We start from the raw sequence: 21,676 nt of genomic DNA, 5'->3' as shown, positions 1-21,676 counted from the left end.
ATTTTTTGAAGAACAAGACTAGAGAAAAATACATTACTTGTATTACTGGGACTATTCTGGTAGTTAAGCAATAAAGTTCTGATAAGCTGCAGTAAAGATTCAAGATCTCAGAGAATGGCCTTTGGTTTAGAGACACCTCTGTTGTTGTGTCCATGACCTGAATCATGTACAGGCCTCTAAAATTTGCAAGCTCACTGAGTTCTTATAAGTTTCAACTGATAAATTTCATTTCAGCTCTAATTGCAGTTCAGCATTTTGGACTGTGACACTTATCATTTCAGCACCTGAATGTAAGGTCTCTCCTGTGCTTTGCCTGGTCTTCCTTAGGTAGGTTGTGCTGGAGAAGATGAGGAAATTGTTTAATGCAAAGGTGGGAGATAGATTTGGCTTGAGAATGGTGCAATCAGCTCAGGACAAGGAATTTTTAAAGAAGGAAGTAGAGAGAAGGAGAAGGAGTGAAAAAGGAATAAGAAACTGCAATTAGGTACTGACAGGAGGGAAAGAGAGGAAACTAAACATGGACTGGACAGTTGGAGGAAATGGGGAGATGGATCTAATTAAAAAAAATAGGAGTGTGGGTCAGGAAGACAGTAAGGGTCTGAAGATGGATGCTATGCTGAGGGCAGAAACCATTAAAAGTAGAGAATATATGCAAGGAGGGCAATTATTTTCACTGTTGAAACTGCTGAGTCTTCAGTGACAGATTAATTCACTGTAGATGAATTTTGAACATGCAAAATGAAGTATAAAGTAAACCATGCTGAAAGGTAAAGTACTGGCCATCTGCATGCACTATGTGTGATTTTAAACTTTAATATCTCAGTGCCTCAATTTCTTACTATATAGGATGTGCAATCAAAACTCTGAAGAGCTGTAAAGCAAATAATATGCGTGCACTGAAAAGAAAGGCAATTTTAAATAAAACCCAAACTATTTAAAAGGAGAAAAGTTTTTTGGTTTTCCTTTTGGTTTTGTTTTTCCTCAAATAAGGTGTTTATAATAATAACAATCTTTAAAATTTGTTATTTAAATAACTTTTAATACATTTTTTTAAAAAATTCACCAAGAGAAAAATATCTGAGTTAAAAATACACCTCTGTCCTTCACACAAGTATTTAATTATATAAAAGACTCTAGTTTTCAGTTCTGCTTATATATGCTGCCTGTTTTCCTTACAGTCATGTGAGAGGAGCTAGAAATAAAATCTAAGTCTGTGAAGTTGCTTTGTTACAAGCCAGAAAGCTGCCAGCACAGTGCTTCTTGATGCAATGGGAATGATGGTTTTTCTGAGATGAACATTTGCAGCATCTAAACTCACTTCCCCAAGCAACCATCAGATGGTAGCAATGCTTGTTTGCTACCTACCATGGACTAGATTCAAACTGGGATGCAGAAATCAAGGCTGTTATTGCCAGCCCCTGCAGACACCCAGTCGCCTTTCGAGTGTGCCTTGATGTTAGCATTTCGGAGGACATGAAAGCCGCAGATCTGAGTGTTAATGCTGAGGCAGACACTATGTAAAGCAGTCTGATCTTATATGCACAGAGTTGTAGCCAATAGCCACATGCATGAGGGAACAGATGAAACCCAAGGGAAATGGAGATGTCCTGTCCCTGGTTTTGTTCTCTAGATTTTGGTTTGCTGCAAGGAAGGACTCTAAGGGGTGTGGAAATAAAAGTAGTGAGAAAATTAACTTGGGACCTTGAAATTAACTGTAGTAGAGACTTTCAGGGAAATCAATCCAATGTCGCAGAAGGGTGATAGAGCTGACTCCTGTAGCATGTAGGAGTCCTTGGTGAAGTGATAAAAAGCTTTCTTATCGAGGGCCCCACCTAAGGTCACTGGAAACAGCCCTCTACTATGGATACTGTTAGTCAGGCATCATCCTCGAAACTGAGGACAGGATTTAATGCCCCTGATTTTAGGTGGTAAACAGACACTTACACCTGACTTCCCATCTGTGTTCTCTGCATAGACTGTGGGGAGACAGACACCTCAAGAGAGAGAATAAACTTTACCTAGGCTTAGGTTCCTGCCTTGAGGTGTGACAAAGCAGCCTCTGAGGGCGTTTTTTTCTCTCTACTAACCAGAAATGGATCCTGTTTGACCTGCTTAGATTCTGTTTTATTCTAAAATGAACAACTAAGGTGAGATAAATCAATCCCTGTGAATGCCATTGAAAGGTACAGTTCACAATACTTGCTCTGCTTTCCTGTCCTGGGCAAAAAATAAGAATAACTTTATAAGATGTACACAAATGACATGCAGTCACAAACACCTGTAACCATCATATTCAGTTTATTAACAATTTTAAATTATTTTTTCTCTCTAGTTGCTTAAATTGCCAAGTTTCTCCTGAGATTTCAGTCCTACTGGGACTTTAATCAGGAATTACAAAGTATGTTTGCTCACTAGTGCTATTTTTACCAGTCTTCTGTTATGTCCAGGACGGAATCTCTTAACATGTGACATTGCTGATGTGAGATACCTGATCCAGCTGTCTTGGGAGAATCACCTTTTTGGATTCTCCTTGCTCTGATGCTTTGTGCTTGTGTGATGCCCTCTTTGGCAAAATAAAAAGGATTCATTTCCCTTCTGCCCACTTTGTCTGCAAATGCCTCCTGCTCAGTTTTCCCAAGGTCACTGAGGTGAGCAGCTCCGGTGCCAGTAGGATCACAGCAGAGCACTCCAGTGTGGTGGGCAGTTGGGTTTCCTAAATCAGGGGAACGTCACGGTGAAGCAAAAGAGCTGCCAGGAGCCCACAGTTTGTGCCATTGAGGCTGATGGGAGCAAAAGCAATGGCAGCTAGGACCCTCTACATATAGAAGAAGACCTTAAGGAGTACCAGTGACCAGGACTGCTGCCAGCAGTGTGGTCAAACAGGTCACGATGCATCAGCCAGGGTCTGTCTTGGCAATTGCATGGAAGGGCGTGTAGGAAAGGTGTTGTAGCCTTGCCAGCTTGAACAGGGAGCAGTGGTATTGACTAGGCAGAAAGCCATGGACCCTCTAAACTCTGCACCCACCAAAACTAACACATCTGCCTAAACAGAGCTCTGATGGGAACACGCTGCCAACCTAGTGCCAGGTGGTAGGGTCTGCCCTCCTCTTACACAGGTATCAGATGAGGAAACCTATGGGAGATGTGCCTAGGTAGATGAAGATTTCCACCTGGTGAAAAAGGGCTGGGAAGAAGTGAATAGGTAGGGAGAGTGAGAGAGAATACTTGGAATCACACCTTGCCTTCCCTGAGACAGCCCCAACACAGACAGGATGGGTGGTACAGATTCCCTGTCCTCTCTCTACCTGGCTGAACACAGCGACTTAAGGAATAGGGGGCAATGGCAACAAGCTCCTGCCCAATGCAGCAGAGGCATCTCTTGTGAGTACCCTACCTGCCCAGGTGTCCTGTCTCTGCAAGTGCAACCAAATGAAGACAATGGTTCATTTAGCACAGAAGTGTTGCCAAGGTTAATTTAGTCTAAGGCCTGTGACAAAACTGCTTCCATAAAGAAAAAAAGACAGTTCATTGTGGTAGGAGACTCCTTTCTGAAGGGAAGAGAAGATCCAATATGCAGACTGGAACCACTTCTTAGGGAATTATTCTGCCTCCCTGAGATCCAAGTTGAAGAGGTGAAGTGAAAGCTACCTACCCTGGTACAGCCCTCAGATTATGATCCATTATTGAATTTTCAGATAGGCAGCTGTAAAGTTGTAATAAGAAGCCCAAGGGCTATCAAGAGAGTCACCAGAGCCTTGAGACAACTGGTTACGGATTAGGAACATAAGCAGTGTTCTCCTCTATTCTTCCAGTTACAGGGAATGCTGAGGAAGAAGCAGGAAGAGCCAACAGATCAATACCTGGCTCTGAGCCTGCTGTCACCAGCAGAACTTTGTTTTCTTTTGATAATGGGTCAGTTTACATGACTCCAGGCCTGCTGGCAACAAATGGGGTACACTTGCTTCAAAGGTGGAAAAGGATCTTTGCACAGGAGTTATCAGAGCTCACTGAAAGAGCTTTAAACTAGGTTTAAAGAGTAAAAGGGGTAAACCCAGTCTCATTAGAGATAAACCTGAAGAAAACAAAACATGTGAGGGATGGTCTGCTAATGAGGTCTTTTGGTCTGCTGTCTCAGCGGAGGTGGGGGATGGACATCCATGTGGCAACAAAGATGCAAGAGATATGGATGTGTTAGAAACCATGGAAGCACCTGAGAATGGTCACACAAAAATTAAGGCTTCTTCCCTCAAAAACATGACAGGATCAATAGACCCACCGAAGTGTAGCTACACCAATGCATGCAGCATGAGCTACAAACAGAAGGAGCTGGAAGCCATTGCACAGCAGGAAAACAATGACATAGTTGCCATCATGGGAACACCTGGGGATGTTGCTTGACAGCCAGCTGAACATGAGGCAGCCAAGGCAACCAAGAGCATCCTGGCCTGTATCAGCAATAGTGTGGCAGCAGGGCCAGGACAGTGGGCATCGTCCTGCACTGGGTGCTGGTGAGGATGCATCTCAAATCCTGTGTTTGGTTTTGGGCCCCTCACTGCAAGAGAGACATTGAGGTGCTGCAGCTGGTCCAGAGAAAGGCAAAGTTGCTGATGAAGGGTCTGGAGCACAAGTGTGATGACGGACCATGGGGGTTTAGTCTGGAGAAGGCTTGGAGGGACCTTATCATTCTCTACAGCTGCCTAAAAGGAGGTTGTAGTGAGGTGGGGTCGGTCTCTTCTCCTAGGTAATGAGTGATAGAACAAGAGGAAATGGCATCAAGTTGCGCCAGAGGAGGTTTAGATTGGATATTAGACAGAATTTCTTCACTGAGACAGTTGTTGAATATTGGAGCAGACTGCCCATGGAAGTGGTTGAGTGACCATCCCTGGAGGTATTTAAAATACATGTAGACATAGTGCTTCGGGACATAGTTTAGAAGTGCACTTGGCAGTTCTAGGTTAATGGTTGGACTTGATGATCTTAAAGGTGTTTTCCACCTTTAAATTTAAATAATTCTATGATTTGAAGGTAGCAGCATCATTAAGCCCCAGGATGGACACATGGGGCATGTTTGCTCTTTGAGACAACTAATCCCTATCAGTTAAGTACTTAACTGTAGTCCACTGTAGACTTTTTGATGGCAGGTATACCATATTTAACAAAAATGAATTTGGCATGCCTGATTATCTGTTTAGCCACGATGTTTCCTAGTAAACTCTCAGGAAGTGAGAATAATATCCTAGAACAAGTACATTTTTTTTCCTGTCAGCATAATCAGACCTATGTTGGCTTTGCTCCAGAAAGCCTTTTCTTTTTTTCTCCTGAGTCATTGACATTGGATTTTTTCTTACTTGATCTGGGCATATATTTTTCGCGTGTATAGCAAGTCTTGACAACTTCTTAAATGTCATTTTGTATTTGTCTAGCTTTTCTTTTTTTCAATAAGTCTTTGAATGTTTTCTTAGATTTTTTCAGTTCTTAACTGGCCTTATTAACTCTCCAGAATTGGTTACATCTAGGTGCAGCCATGAACTGGGGTGAATGGAAAGTGGTCTGGACTGGTTACTTCTATCCTATATACTCATCAGTAGGCAGGTCAACACTTTTGGTCACTCTGGTAATGTCTCTTCAGGACTTGGATATTATGCTGTGACTTCCTAAATGTGCAGGTTCTTTTTCTCAGTTGTTGTTTTATCATGTGTATTATGCAGGCATTTTTCTTATCTTAAAGAATAAGCTCAGAGAAAACCTCTCCATTGTGCTTTTTTGCAGTTACAGTAGATGTTCATGAAAGAACAAATGAAATTTTAGCTGTCTGCGAAGTTTGGTTTTAGCTTGCAAACCATATCAAAACCAACATGTCTTGTTAGCACAGTGGTGGTCTGCCATGAAAAGATTACATGCACCTTATGGTCATGATGGAAAGTAGCTGTGTCTTATAACTAAATACATGCTATTTACTACATCTATATGCAAAGACTAAAGCATTATACTCCATTTGAGTTCATCAGTGTGATGAACACTGTGCTTCTCACCTTTGGTTTTCACAGTGCAGTAAAAGATCACTAGTAGTGCCTCCCATGAGTACTGTGTTCTATACTTACTGTAAAAGCACCTTATAAACTGGGACCTTTTAAATGACTGTGTTGTGCCTGCAGTTCTTTACTGAGAAATGCATCACATTTTCATCCAAGGAGCACCTCTTCTTACTGGTTTGGATAGTTAGACTGGCTACTTTTCTATTTCTTTTTATTTTGCAACAGGATGACAAGTGATGACTTGTGTGATTAATTTAACACCATCTTGAATTCAATAATGTATTTGCTTTTGTGTTCACAATCTTTTCAGGCTGCCTAAAGCATTTAGTTATGCTGCTGTGGTGTCTCATCTCAGAGCTATCACTGTCAGCTACGCTGACTTCTCTGCTGTCCACAGTGTGGCTTGTGTGTAGTGAGCTGGGTCAGGTGTTGGAACCAACATAAAGGCAGAACATGGGAGTAGTGCCTCCAAAAAGATGAGATGTGAATGTGCAGAGATGTATGTCTTTTTTTTTGTGGAGGAACATGGCAAAGTTCTGATTTCTCAAGCGGAAAATATTTAGCCTTGACCGAAACTGCTGCTATTTTTCTCTTTAAGGATAGGAGGAGACATTTTCTTTTTTGCATGTCTCTTCAGTTTGGAAGAGTCTATAAAAAGGAAACATTTCATTCTTCCCAGTATGCTCGTCTGGCCCATTACTCACTGGAGCAGTCTCATGGCTATAAGGCTACCTCTTCTTTTATCTTCTTCTTTGATAAAAAACATCTTTAATAAAAGAGTTGTAGTGGCCATGAAGTTCAGTTGTGTCCTAAGAACTTCTCTGTCCCTCTGTGCATTTTCAATGTTGTTTCGGTGCCCTACTTCTGTGCTGTATATATATATATATATACATTCTTGATGACTTTAAAATTTTGTTGAATTTTAAGCCAGTTAATGAAGGTGGATTTTATTTGTTTGAATGGTTGTATTTCCCCCCTGTGGATATGACAATTGCCATATATCAAGGATTTCTGCTAAATGACAAAACTTTTGCTTGTGTGACATCGTTGAAAGCAGAAAACTTTAAACTGTTTGTTAGCTGTTTTACTGGTTTTTTTGTTTTTTTTTTTTTTGTTTGGCTTAGTTAATTTTTTTTTTGCTTCTTGGTTGTTGCAAATGTTTACATGAGAAAAAATACTTCACACAGGTATATATCAATAATGGGAAGTTAGTACCTTGCAAGTCCTGTTGGTTAACCACATATATAAGCCCCTGGTAATTCTTCCCTCTCAGCAGTATAGAAATTCAGAAATACTAATTTATACATACACAGGCCACAGACTTTTTATGGCTATGTGGCTTTATTGCATAGCCTGAAGCTGGAGAATTTCTCCCCATGATTGCCCTACCTGGCTCAAACACATGGCTGAACCACCATACTTTCTTAAAGCTGAACCAGCCTTGAACTTTTTGCTGCCATCAAAGGGAAAGAAATGGGTATAGATGATGCAAGTGCTGATGATTTGTGCAATGTTTTTCCTTTTGTGGCAGTGACACAGCTTATGCCCTGATGTGGCTCTGAAAACCCCCGCTGAATCTCTGAGCATGAGATGTTTAATATGAGTCTAAGCAAACTTCTGGATACGGTATTCTTTTTACTTGAAACAAGAATAACACCAGCTGATGTATATCAAGGCCTCTATTTATTTTAGCCAATTTTTCTGTTGTTGTTAGAATGATGACTAACGTTTCTTTCTTGATGGAGAACAAAACAGGGTGGACAACACATAGTGAAAAGTTAAATTAGAGGCATCTGTGACTACTGAAAGACAACATTCATTAGCTGGGAAAGACATTGGGAATCTGGGAGCACTTAGATTTTAGTGCTGCAGTTTAAATGTCAGTCTTCAATATGATATTTTTCTGAATCTATAGAATTTAGGTTCAGAGTGTTAAAACAAAAACAACAAAACAAACAAACAAAAACCCAACCTAAACCAAAAGACAAGAAAAACGTTCTAAAACTTTCTGTTAAGGGTCTCATTCAGCCTTCACTGGGTTATCCAATGTAGATGGGAGAATAGTCAATGACATAAGTGGAGGGTTGATGCACGTGTGAAGAGCAAGTCTTCTCACTTAAGACAATGTATTTGTCCAAGAAAAGCTGCAGAGACATCAAAAGAGGTGATTCATGGTTTGAAGAACTTGAAAGCTACTCAGATTTTTTTTTCTTTTCAATAAGAATGAGAACAATATAATGTAGAAATTTACAATTTAGAAGCACCAAGAACATTCTCTCTTGAGTAAAATAACTCAGCTGTTTGTGTGGAGAAAGAGAGAAAGGGATTGCATTACCTTCGCTGTTGGTAAGACTATCCCCTGTTTCAAAAGATAGTATATTTGGAGGAAGAACAAGAAACAAGAAGTCCTAAGGGGGGAAAATATCATGGGTAAAGAATATCCACTGGCATCTGTCAAACCAAGGCATATTTCTGTCCGTCCTGCAAGCTAGTGGATTATAACAAGTCAGATTTCTCCATTATATTGGACATACTTGACGTTAGCTAAGGAAAATTCTTAGATACCTTGAACTGATTCTGTGGTAAACATCAGTAAACCTAAATAGCTGCTTTATTATAGTTTATTGTGTGAGTGTTGTTTCATAATAAATCATTGTACTCTTTAGAAACAAGCTTGAAACAAGTGCATAAATATTAAATGGCCTCAGGAATAAAGACATTTTTAGCAGAATTATTGAGTGTGGTTTCCTAACTCCATTGGGTAATCCAAAATCCCTGTAGTCATTTAGGGACCAACACAAACTGCCATTTATAGTAATGTAAATCCAGTGTAACTTTGTTGAAGTCAATAGAGTTATTTGAAATTAACATAAAAAATATGAGTTTGGCCTATGAAATATAAACAACATAATTGCCTGAAATTCTGTCCATTAGGGTAAAAGAATAAAAATTCTATACCTCTGCAGAAATAGGAAATAAAGTGACCTGTATTATGTGTGTAAATTTAGGCAAAAAGATTATACTGATTTCACTCATGTAATAAAGCTCTTACACCCTAATCAGAAACCTTGAAGCAGAAGTTATTCATTTAAAGAAAAATTGCTATTCTACATTTTAATAATTCTATCAGAAAAAAGAAAGGACTAGCTTTATGGCTTTTGCAAAATAGATGTATTCAGACCAGTTTTGTTGTTTGCAGGCCCCTCAGGAGGAGGTGGTATAAGAAATGAGCAGCTCCTGTTTCCTCAGTTTCTAATACCCTGTAGGCTTTCCACATCAGTAGGCATATTTTTGAGGGGTATGGTCATGCTGTGCCTCAGTTACTCTAAGCTTAAACCCCACTTGCACATGGAGAAACAACACAGTGCATTTACATGTACATTCATAAGTCGTTAGTGCTCAATTCAGACCACTTGGTCTAGACTACAGAATCTGGGATGCTTTTGCCCATAATTGTGGACCTTGTTTGAGGTCCAAACCAGGACCCAGCGTCCTGTGGGTGGACTTACAGAATACAGTGGACACCATTGCTGAAACCTCTCATTCTAGGACCCATCTCCTGACTTATTCTCTGCCCTGCTATCCATCAACAACAGACTCAGTAGCAACTACAGGGGACAGGGGACGACTTCAGGACATTGTGTCATATATTTGAGTGCTTGATTTATGAAACAAAACAAAGCTGGAACAACATGTCCATAGGAAAACTCCTTGTGTTTCAGCTAGGAGACATGCTTTTAAATGCAACCTCAATACAAATACAATTTGTGCTGTATTTAATAATGTTTTCAAAGGATTGTCAACCTCTGTCTGCAGGTACCTTTTCTTGCAACATTCTCTCACCTTCCCCAATAACCATATAAAATAGATATGCATTACAGAAAATCTGTATAGGTTTGCTTCTATTATAGTCACGATCAAAAGGCTATGATATATTGAAATATTTGCTTTGTACAAATACATCTGTTATCAGAGGGTTCCTTAACATAAATGGTGTATTTTCTATAATGCGCTCCATCTAATGAATGGTTTGGTGAAGGCATGAGAACAGAGCTATGTGGGGAAAATGCAGTAATTTCTCTTTAACGTGCAGGAATTCTGAATACAAGTAAATGCATGCCAAATTTTATTGCTTCTAAATCTGAATAATTGTATTTCTGAGCTGTGCATCTGGGTAGATAATAAAGCCACAAAACAACTTAATGAAACATATAAAAAAATCAAATGACATTGCTAAATATTATAATATGCAGAAAATATATTTTGCATATTGTCACCTAATCTTTCATCCACATACTAACAAATAATGCAACAATAATTGAAAGTCTTATTATCCATCTACGTAAATTGAGACCAAATTTACCTTGTTTCCTTTTCTTTATGTGTGTGTGTGTGTAAACATAAAAGTGAGATTGATATTATTGCTTTATGTTTATGGTACATATTTTCCATAATAACTAAGGTGACCAACATAAGTCTTTTCTCCATTCAAATCAGTCCTCAGTTCATATTGTGATTATGTTACCTAGCCAAGTACTTACAAGAGGCAAGACCTGAATAAGTGGCTTTCATCATTTCCTCTCTTTGATGCATAATTCTGCAGGAGTGAAAACTGGAATACCATAAAGAATGTGGGAGCCCTCACATATAAATTCAGTGTCTAAAGTTCACAGAGATGAGGTGCCCTCACCATCCATTATAGTCAAAGGACAGATATGGGTGATGCAGAGGGCAGTACTGCTGACTCATTCTCGAAGCCTATTTTAAGATGAGGTGTACTGCCCTTTTGGAGGTATGCATTTCTTTCCTTTGATTCTTAAGGAATCCTAATCGTAAACTTAGATCTCTCACTTTTAGAGGACCATGTAAGGAAACAAGAATCTCATCTGAAGAGGTTAATATACACATAGGAGGAGGAATCTCTTTTGTTCTTGCAATGATTCTAGCACTTTGTCACTGATTTATTCTGCTCTGCCATGGAAGGAGTCACTGAAGACTTCCAGCTGGTTTTAATGTCTGGATTTAAAGGACAGTGATCTGAAGTGTCTGCTGAAAGATGCCTTTTGCAAAGGTGAGGCTGTATCATCAAAGGCCACACAAACAGAAGGAAAAAGACTGAATTTCCCAAAGTTTGGTAATGCTGTTCTGTCTTTACTCAAGACAGCTGTCTCTCCTGTCTTTCCTTGTGACGTGTTGGCCCAGACTTTGACATGCTTAACGAGAGAGCAGTGTCCTATACGACCAGATGCCTAGGTGAAGTCAGTGCAGGAAACTGTGCCAGGTTACAGTGGGTGAGGTTCTGCCTTGTTTCAAGAATATATTACCATCTGCTTTTTGATAGTTACCACCTATACTCACAGAGAAAGATTACTACATTCATCCTGTCTATCCCGTCACTGTTCAAAGGAAATCTGTTCTGTCCTGTATTCTTTACTTTGCTTTCTTACACATATCAGGTGAAGCTTAGAGTCTTGAAACTTACCTTATAAATTCTGGAAAGGTAAATTGGGGACTAGTAAACACCCTGGACCAACTAATGAAAACACTTCTCTCTTTGTGAAAGAAGAAACTGTCCTCAGTGAAGACATAAACTTTGTACTGCAAAGTGTTTATTGTACTGGAGACAGGACTTGGTTTTTAGAACCATGTTGATTGTGGAAAAAATTTCTTTAGTAAGAGAGCTGTTGTATATATCATAACGTTTTCCAGTCTGGGCATCAAGTGCAGTTCTGGGTTCCTTGTGCTGTTCTTACAAACAACTCACACTACCTTGACATAAGTAGTAAGTTAAAAGATTAGAATTTTCTTGTCAGAAGAGGGAGTGAGAAAGACCCAGACATAACTAATCCTGGTGACCGCATTCCTTGAGGTGCTACTGGAATGAACAAAAAGTGCTTTGGGGGTATATAAGTATAAATATGCTGAAAAAATAGAGGTTAGGAATTGCCACATAGAAATTTGATACAGTGAAATAGTGAGCAGGATAATCAATGCATGTGAAAATGTTCTGCTTTCTTGATGTAAGAATCAAATGCCTCTAGACAGTTTTTTCCTCTTATTCATACCAGGGTAATTTATTGCACTTCACAGAATGTGGAAGAAAACTTGGTCCTTAATCTGTGAAAGGGAGTCTTCAGGATGAGGAATTTGATTCGGGTTTCAAGAATATGAATTGGCTCTTTCTATTCTGTAATCAATTGTTTCTCCTTCCTTCCCTCCTTTACTCCTTCCTTTCCTCCCTTTCTCCCTCCCCCCCCCTCTCCTTTCCTTTTCTATATTTCCCTCCTTCCCTTCCCCCCTCTCCTCCACCCCCTTCCCTCCCTCTCTTCCTTTCTTTCCTTCCTTTCGTCCTCCTTCTCTTCCTTCCTCTCTTCTTTCCTTCCTTCCTTTCCTCTCTTTTTCTTCTACTCTTTCTTTTCTTCCTTTTCTGTTTTCCTTCTTGCAAACCAAGATTTTTCCAACAATTTATTGAAGATTTATATAGACAGCCACTATATAAATCAGAACTAGAATTCTGGTAAAAGAGTCATGATTAAATCTTTGAATGTTAAATGAAGGAAGTTATATTGTCCAGTATGTCTAACAGAAGATTTATGTTTCAGATATTTGGTTTATATATGATTTATGATGTCATATAATCTTGAAAAAATAAAAACTCCAGCAGGTCAGGATCTGGAATGAATAGCTGTCTACTTTCTAAACCAGGAATATATATAAAAAAAAAAAAAATCCATTTTAAATCATTAATTCTAAATTGAACCTTTATTTGAACCAGTACTACCTTTTTGTTTTGTTTTTTTTTTTTTTTTTTAGTATTTTAAAATACTAAAACAGTCCATCAAAATATAAACCATAGATAAATAATATACTTAACTTATTCTTTACCCAGTATAAACGTGGGGCAATGTATGCCTAAAATAAATCTGTTTGCAATTTCCATTTGTAATGGTATTGAAGGTGAAATTTTTTATTTTTTTTTTTAGGATTAATGTGAAGTAATATGAGGTTTTGAGCAGGGTCTGAATTACAGGTTTTTATAGAAAAGGTACATTTGGAGGTGAAACATAATTGTCAAGTTCAGTCCTAAATTCAAATTGAATGCTTTTCTGAAGGTCTGAAAGATAAGATTTTGCTGCTGCGCTTTCAAAAACGTAAGTACTGAGCTTTTCCTTCCCTATTCTCCTCTGCCCAGATGTGAGCATTTTTAGATGTTTAACTAGAAACAGATCCATTTAGAAAACCTTTCTTATAATTGTAAAAACTGTGTTTGTAGCTCAGGCAAATGGACACTGTAAATTTAATTCAGGATTAATATGTAGGTTTGATACACTTGCTATTTTCTGTAATTAGCGATATCTAATCCATCTTTCACTCAGCCATAAAATTTGAGAAATATACTCTAGCGGATATTAAGCAGGGGTTACCAAAATGATCAGAACTTGTTAAGGAGATATGATTTATCTGTTTCAAAGTGATGTATAAATGGAGTATGGAGAAGAAAAACAAAAAAATATTTTTTCCTCCTAGTTTTTATGTATTTCTAAACTTTCTTAACAGTACATCAAAAGTATCATTTAGCCTACTAGATCTGGTGTTAAATATCTCCATATGAGGTCTTAAATGCAAACAACAAAATATTCCAAAATTGGAAATAAGGAAGTGAAATAGATTGTAAACCTGAACTTAAACTGATTTTCCAATTTCAGTGTCCCATTATGCAGAAGCATAAAACACAACAAGATAGGAGATCAGATTCTTCATTAAAAAATTGAGAACCAAATTACTCACCCTGGTGCCACTATCTGGAAAGGAAGAAGGTTGCAGACAACTTGGGGTATTCATATAGGGAGCAGCTATGCCTACCTTTTCTTATCTCTAGGGTAGAGTGAAAGCTTTGTATTTTTTATTCTTGTTATATAGCTTCATGAAATCAGAAAAAGAGAGAGATTCTATGATCTAAGGTGGAATTTATCCAGACAAAGAAAAATCTCTTTTTTAGATACTCAGCTTTACTTTCATGTTCTTCCCCTTTAATGTTAAATGGGTCACAGGATCTACAATCTACCCACCTTTTAAAACCATTCATGTTTCCTTCTGGTGCCTGAGATAGCCAGCAGTGATTACAATTGTTTGATATTTCAGACACAGGTGTGGGGTGGAGATGTTGTAGCTTATTGGTAAGCAAAGTAGGCAGCACTGGTCTCACTGGTAGCAGGAAGATGAGTGGTTTAGCATCAGACATTATATACTTGGAAGAAATAAAAAAAAATCAGGAAAAATATAAATAAAAAAGAGTGCAAAGTTTTATTGTCAAGCACGGCTGTCACTTCATGAAACCAGAGTCATATATAAGATATATGTGACATACTAATAGGAAGTAATTTACCCAAGGATGTTTTTGTGCCTTGAAGTGCCTTCAACATTTCTGCTTTGAAAACTTTGCAAGTGTGTATACATCAGAGCAGTTACCGAGGCGCTGAAGTTTCCAATTTGTGCACAATGTGACTTTTATAATGCTATTAAACTCATTTCATGGAAAGCGGTGTGCACAAAACAATGATACATGAGATATCAAGGAGGCTGCTGAGAGGGGGAGAAGGCAGGAGTGAGGAGAAAGCTTTTATAAAGTCACTTTGAGAATGCACCTCTGCTCCAGAAACCTTCTGTTTATTCACATTGGAAATTATCTCCCACGCTTTGGGCTGAGCTTCATGCTTGTGTTCGTTTTGGCTGGGGCAGTGTTAATTTTCTTCCTAGTAGCTAGGACGGGGTTATGTTTTGGATTTGTGCTGTAAAGAGCTGCTTCTTCTTGTTGCTGAGCAGTGCTTTACACGCAGTCAAGTCCTTTTCTGCTCCCTTACCCCACACCATCAGCAAGCAGGCTGGGGTGCACAAAAGGTTGAGAGTGGACACAGCCAGGACAGCGGACCCCCTTTGACCCAAGCGGTATTCCATACCCTATGATGTCATTCTTAGCATATAGAGCTGGGGAAAGAGGAGGACATTCAGAGTGATGGCATTTATCTTCCCAACTAACCATTACGCTTGGTGGAGCCCTGCTGCCCTGGAGATGGTTGAACACCTACCTAATGATGGGAATGAATTCCTTGTTTTGCTTGGCTTGCATGCACAGCTTTTGCTTTACCTGTTAAACTGTCTTTACCTTAACCTATGAGTTTTCCCACTTTTACTCTCCCAATTCTCTCCCCCACCCCAACAGGGTGGGGGTGTGGGTGAGAAGCTGTGCAGTGCTCAGGTCCTGGCTGGGGTTAAACCACGACAATGCAGCTTGCATGCCTCGCTCCCTTCGTATAATAAATTACATGCATTTTTTTTTTCCTCTCTCTTTAAAGTAAATTTAGTGTTGATGAGATGCAGCAGACTGATAGCCCTGGTAATTGAACTCATGTATTTATCTTTAACATGGGGCAGTGATAGCCTAAGATTCCCTACTGTCCCATGAGCTCTAACTTGAAAGGATGGCCTCAGATGAGGATGCAGTATCTGTATCCTTACTAGTCATGCAATCATCAGTAAAAGCTCACCATTTTCCAGCTGAAGTATGACCTTCTTCTCCCTTGCTTCTGCCTTGCCCACCTGTCTTGCTCTTTTATTTTTTACATCTAGACTATAAATTCAGAGGAATTTTTCTAACCCGTGTGAACAGTAACATACCCCTGGAACCCAGTTCTGGGAACAAGGATTTAATGTTGTTTATCACAATACAGATAAACCCAACAATTATACAACTGAAAATGACACCTCTCCTTGTTGTTGCATGCTGGGACAGTTCTGTGCAATCCTTTTGCCCCATGGGAGCCAAATTCGGTGAGGACACCAAATTCATTTCTTGAGGAAAAACTGTGAGATGGTGATAGAACCGGGGAGAAAGGACATACAGATTTTTGTGTGTGTGATAGGAAAGTCTAAAGCTGTGATTTTTCTTTGTCCATTCATAAAATACAAACAAACCTTGAGAACAAACAAATAAACCTTTTGCTGCAAAGTGAAATTTCCTGGAGGGAAAAAAAATTGAGGGAGGTAAAGGTCAGGCAAAATATGTTTCTGTGATAAATTCAGAGCATTTCATTTAGACCAAGACTATATATATGACTATTTTAATGCATTAAACCAATGATTTTTTAAGCTATTTTTGAATTTTAAATGCAGTATCCCATGTGGAAAGTATTTCCACAGAATACTTTGTCATCATTATTGTGTTTTATTTGTTTTCCTCCTTACATGAAATTTGCTTGAAAATAACACATTTTTAGGCATTTAGAAAGATGTCATTTTCATCACCAGGCAGACATTCTGACAGCATTGCCTTGAACAGCTTTAAATGGCAGTGTGTCTGGCTCTAAACTAGGAGTGTAGTTACTGTGGAATTCAGTTGTAAATGGAGAGAAAGAGAGAAAGACTCCTCCAAAAAGCAATTGAGGACCTTCGGATCTGACTCTCCAGTCTCCTCTGATCACGCCGGCAGAAATGAAGCTATAGTCATGCAAAACTTTAGTTACCACAGATGCATTCATCAGATCTGGTAGACAAATGGAGCTCATGTGAACTCCCCAGTTACCACTGTTTTGGCCAGCCAGGTGAAGACCAACAAAGGTATGGCTGCACAAATCACAGTGAAGGCTTGGTCAGTATGACCCTTTGCTTTAAGAAGACTTAGAACAGACAGTCCTTAGTCATGGACTTAAATATGTTGGATGTACTCAGGCTTAGATTCAGTATCTAGGAACAAGTAAAACCAAATGCTCTTGGGTTTAGATGTACAAATACCTGTTTAGCTAGGAAAAAAATAGTCTTTGCTCTGTCCTCTTTCTCTAGTGGTCTACAGAGCTGATGTAGTTCAGCAGCAAATAAATAGTCTTATATTAAAGCAAAGAAAAATCAGTGGAAGACAGTGGCTCATGATAAACTTACTCCTGAGATCATGCAATTAATAAATTACCTTTGCTCATGGCTCCTTCCTCCTAAAGACACAGCTTGGGTCTTTGGATTATGGGCATGGAAATCTCTATATATGAACTCCAAGCCCTATTTCTCCCCCTTCCCCTTCAGTTTTTTTAATAGTATTCAGGAAGAGTCATACTTTTTATTTTTCACATGACATCAAGGCATTATATTGAATATAGGATTTCGGACTTGGCAAATCAGCAAGCACATTGTACACCTATGGAGATAAAGGCTAACTGAACAGTTTAGGCAGCTGACATACAGGAAAAAGTAATGCTCCAGGGTAAGAGGATTGCTGGCACTATTGTTGGGCCCACAACAGGAACGAACTTATTACAACGTTAATTTCCCATTTCTCATGGAAGTTATTTAAGGGTGAAGACTAACAAGCAAACAATGTCCACAGTTTAATCCTATTGTCACCCTGATGGATTTATATTTGCTGCTGGGCTGTAGGAGTGGAATGGGGCTGCTTCGTTATTATTTCAATTGTATTTGTTTGGGGAAAAAAACAAACCCAGGATTATGAAAACATGGCTTCTGCTACCTTTAGATAGTCAGAACTGCTGTTCTGTTAGTGTAGGTATAAGATGACTAAAATTATATCTTAGTGATGCAGAAATTCTTCACTCAGGGATGATAGAAATATTTTTAACTGTAATTAAGACTTGTGAAATGTCTCTTTTTTTGGCTACATCTGTTCTTATGACTTCACCTCATTTCTCATTTGCCTTCTTTTAATATGTACAGCAGCAGCCACAGCAATAGATGGGGCCAAGTGTAGTAGTCACTTCATGTTGTGCAGTTTCTTACTCTCTGCATCTTGGAAATATCTGTAGAAGTTCACCTACAGGTGTGTATATTCTCTATAACCCCAGGGTGTGACATTAGTTAGTTTTGCAGCTATAGGCAACTACTTTACTGGTATTGAATGATAATAGCACACATCTCCAGTAGACCAGCCATTAAAGTATTTAGTTGTCCAGGTTTTTACTAGGTTTCAGAGTCTCTAATGAGGTTCTAATTAACACTTTATTAACTAAACATATTAACACTCTAATTAACACATTTAAACACAAATGTGTTTAACCTTACATACACAGAAAGGCAGACACGTCTTTGGATTATCAAGCAGATGTACTGTAGATTCATTTTAGCCAAATCTTCATTGCAATTCCCCTAAGTAAGTGTCACAGCAATTTACATAAGAAAACTAAACCTGTAGCTTTTATGGCTTTTTTGAAAGTGATTGCTCTTGCTCAAGGCATTCATGGTCAGAGTAAATAATACAGGAGGAAGCCAGGGGTTATCCTTTTTGCATTGAAATATGAAAAATTAGGTAGTCAGTCTTTCTTATGGTTTTCAATTCCAGACAAATTTAATTTGGAAAAAAAAAAAACAAAATAAAACCCTACAAATATTTTGAAAATTATGTCCTCTTTTTTTTTTTTCCCTTCCCCAGAAATGCTTATAGTTTTGTTTGTTGCTTTGTTTTTTTTTTTTTTTTTTTGATTTTGCTGATACCCATTACCTGCAAATATGCACTCAACATTTTTACCTTAATTATGCTTAAGGGAAAAAATAAAGAAAAAGAAACAACCCCACAACAATTATAATTGTTTGTGAACAGTGTTTACTTATTTTTCAGCCAGTTTTAACTGAAGAAAAAAATCTGCTGACAGGCAACTGACTTAAAGCAAAATCTTTCTTTCTTGAGGCACATCCAAATGTTGTCTTCCTTTCCCCTTTATTTGACTTCATCAGGCTAGCATTTTGTATGCCACCATGCTCTTCCTAATGCTCCTCATTATGTCTTTTTATTATGTATATGGTTTTTTTTTCTCATGTATTCATGTTATTTTTTTTTGCTGCTCAATACTTTATTCCATACAGATGGAACACATGCAAGGGCCTGTCAGGCTGACAGTCTTTCTCAGTCTTCTTTAAAAATAATCTCTCTAAGTATTTCTTGATCCAGAACTCTGCCTTATGCTCTCTGGAGCAAGGAACATGTCTGATTTTGTAAGTACAAAGAGTTCCTTTCTACAATTAGTAAAACCATTTTCAAGGGTGGAAATCTGATACATAGTTCTCAAAAAAGCTGAAAATATGCAAAATATCAACCAGTACTGTTTGCATAACCGTAGTGGTAGCATGAAGTTTTCATACTCCCTAAATACCTTCCTTTACATAGATTTGAGGCACATCTATTGGAAATGTCAGCTTGTACCATTTTAAGCCCTGTGGAAGGTCCCCGGTCTCCTCTTATAACCTGCTCCTGAACTTTAGCAGCCATCATCTTCCACCACAGCTCTGGAATCTCTAATCAGAAATTACTGCAAATCCCAGATCAATGGCTTAATTGCACTTAATATAATTACTGCTATTTAAAAATTAGGAATTTGGGATTCATTTCACCTGATTTTAGTTATCTGCAGGGCAAGTGTCTACTTACAAGCTGTTTTTCTGAGCTGTAGTTGCTGACACTGTGGGTTTTCATAGAGGGATTCTTCTGGTCAAATACTGTGCCTACTTCAGGTAGATCTTGATTATTCTCCAGAATACATTGGCTGTACCTGAAATGGTTCATAGATATTAAGCTCATATTGAAGTTCAGAAGACACTTGGAAGTGGTGTATCTTATATGTCAGCCCAGCATGGATGCTTTGGATAGCCATTTGCCAGTGCATTTAACTGAGCTGAACCCTAAATATTCAGAATTTTCTGAGCTGCCTTGATTCCCTCTGGAATTAGCAAAGAGGTTTTGGGAGGTGGGTATTGCTCACCCTTTGCTGTAATTACATACCTAATTTTTAAGACAGCTGAAGTGATGTGAAGTGATGATGAAGTGATTTGAAGCTGAAGACAGTGAAGTGATGTGAAGTGAAACCCACCTTTGGTTGCATATGTAGGATGATGTCAGCTTTTTAATAGTGCTTTTAAACAAACAGATCCTTCTGTCATGCTTTGAAAGTGAATCTTAGTCTACTTTGGTTTGGAAGGTTGTTTCTGGCCTTGATTTGTAGAGGTTCCTAGGGCAGTTGCCTACTTACTTATTTCAATGTTCCTTTACCTAAGCAGTGGATAATAATCTTGCAGGGATTTTATTATTTATTATTAACACTCATACAGCACTGATTATATATGAACATGTATAGAATCACATTATGTTAGATGCTGTAAAATAAATCAAATGGTACAATTTCTATTCCATGGAATTTGCAGCCTGAGAGAAAATATGTAACCAAAGTGTTCTAATGTAGAGTTGAGGATAAGGAGGAGCAAAATTAATCCTGCAGAATCCATAGCCAGTCAACAGTAGCAATTATAAGTCATTACCTGATATTTTTCAGTGCTTTAACATGTTTGGATGACAGTCTCTAGACAGGCTAATGCCAGTGTAAGTGAATCATATAGGGGATGAGTGCTTGTAAGCAGACTTGCTATATTTGGGAGAATAAATGTTTGTGTTATAAAAAAAAAACAAAAAACAACCAACCAAATACATTTGCTTTGATATTTTTGGAACTGAATTCAATTTATATTTAGTAAAAGTCATTGTTATGTAAATGAATTACTTTACATTTAATGTAAAACAGTTCTGCAAAAAGGTTATAAACCTATTTATTTTATTTTTTTTTTAATGAAACATATTTTGCAGCACATATAGTAAATTTGGTCTTGTGGATTTGATTAGAGAAAAAGTATATCATGACAGGAGAAACAGATTAGCTGTGCAGAAGAGGTAAAATATTTTGGACTAAAGCAAACAAGGCATACACAGAAGTGTACACCAGTTTAGCACACAGGCTTCTCTCTAGAACACCTTGATGCTGTCATGTGCTAGGCACTAAGGCACCCGTCCTACCAGTGAAGTTATCCTAGATAACTCACCTATGCAGACCAGGACTGTGACCTAAAACCACAACTGAAGTAAGTAGAATCAGCTCAGGCACCTGTTTAAGAACAGGATCATGCTTACATGCTATCCTAAGAAGTGCATGAAGTCTAACTACTCTAGGATCATCTGTATTACACAAATTTTAATTTGTATCCTATAGTCCATAAGTGAAGTATTCAGTTGATGAAAAATGTATAGCTGATGTAAGGAAAAGACAGATTTAGGACTGGTACAAAGCACAGCCTAAACTTTCCTGTTTGAGTTGCTGAGTTGGTTCTCTCTTGCAGGGAGTTTCTGCTGCATGAAGATACAGCCATTCCTCTACTTGTCTCACTGTGCAGACAGCTGCATCTAGTGACAACATAATATATACTTGTTAAAACTAAATAACACCTTTTTTTTTTTTTTTTACAACACCATGTATTACCAGTACAACCAGTCACATATACTTCATATACTCCCTTTATGGGGCCAAAAAGAATGGTCAAGAGGGATTTATTTTGTTGAATTTCTAGTGTCTACAATATGACATTCTCCATCTGAACTACTCGTTTAAACAGGTGATATAATCAATAGAGAGCTATATGCTGAGGATAGGATCCATTTCTTATATTTTAGGTGTTAACAACATCCTATAGGTGCCTATACATTGACAGTGTAGTGAGGTCCTATGACTTACAGAGATTGAAGTATCTACCTGTCAATGGATAATTCCCACATTCATTTTTATTAAATCTCTATGCAATACATGATATGTGATAAAGTCCTTGTCTGA

Source organism: Pezoporus flaviventris, unplaced genomic scaffold (genome assembly GCF_033815535.1).
Source record: "Pezoporus flaviventris isolate CSIRO_AGI_PZ_B2104156 unplaced genomic scaffold, CSIRO_AGI_Pfla_v1 ptg000100l, whole genome shotgun sequence".
Taxonomy (NCBI): domain Eukaryota; kingdom Metazoa; phylum Chordata; class Aves; order Psittaciformes; family Psittacidae; genus Pezoporus; species Pezoporus flaviventris.
This window is presented reverse-complemented; position numbering follows the sequence as displayed.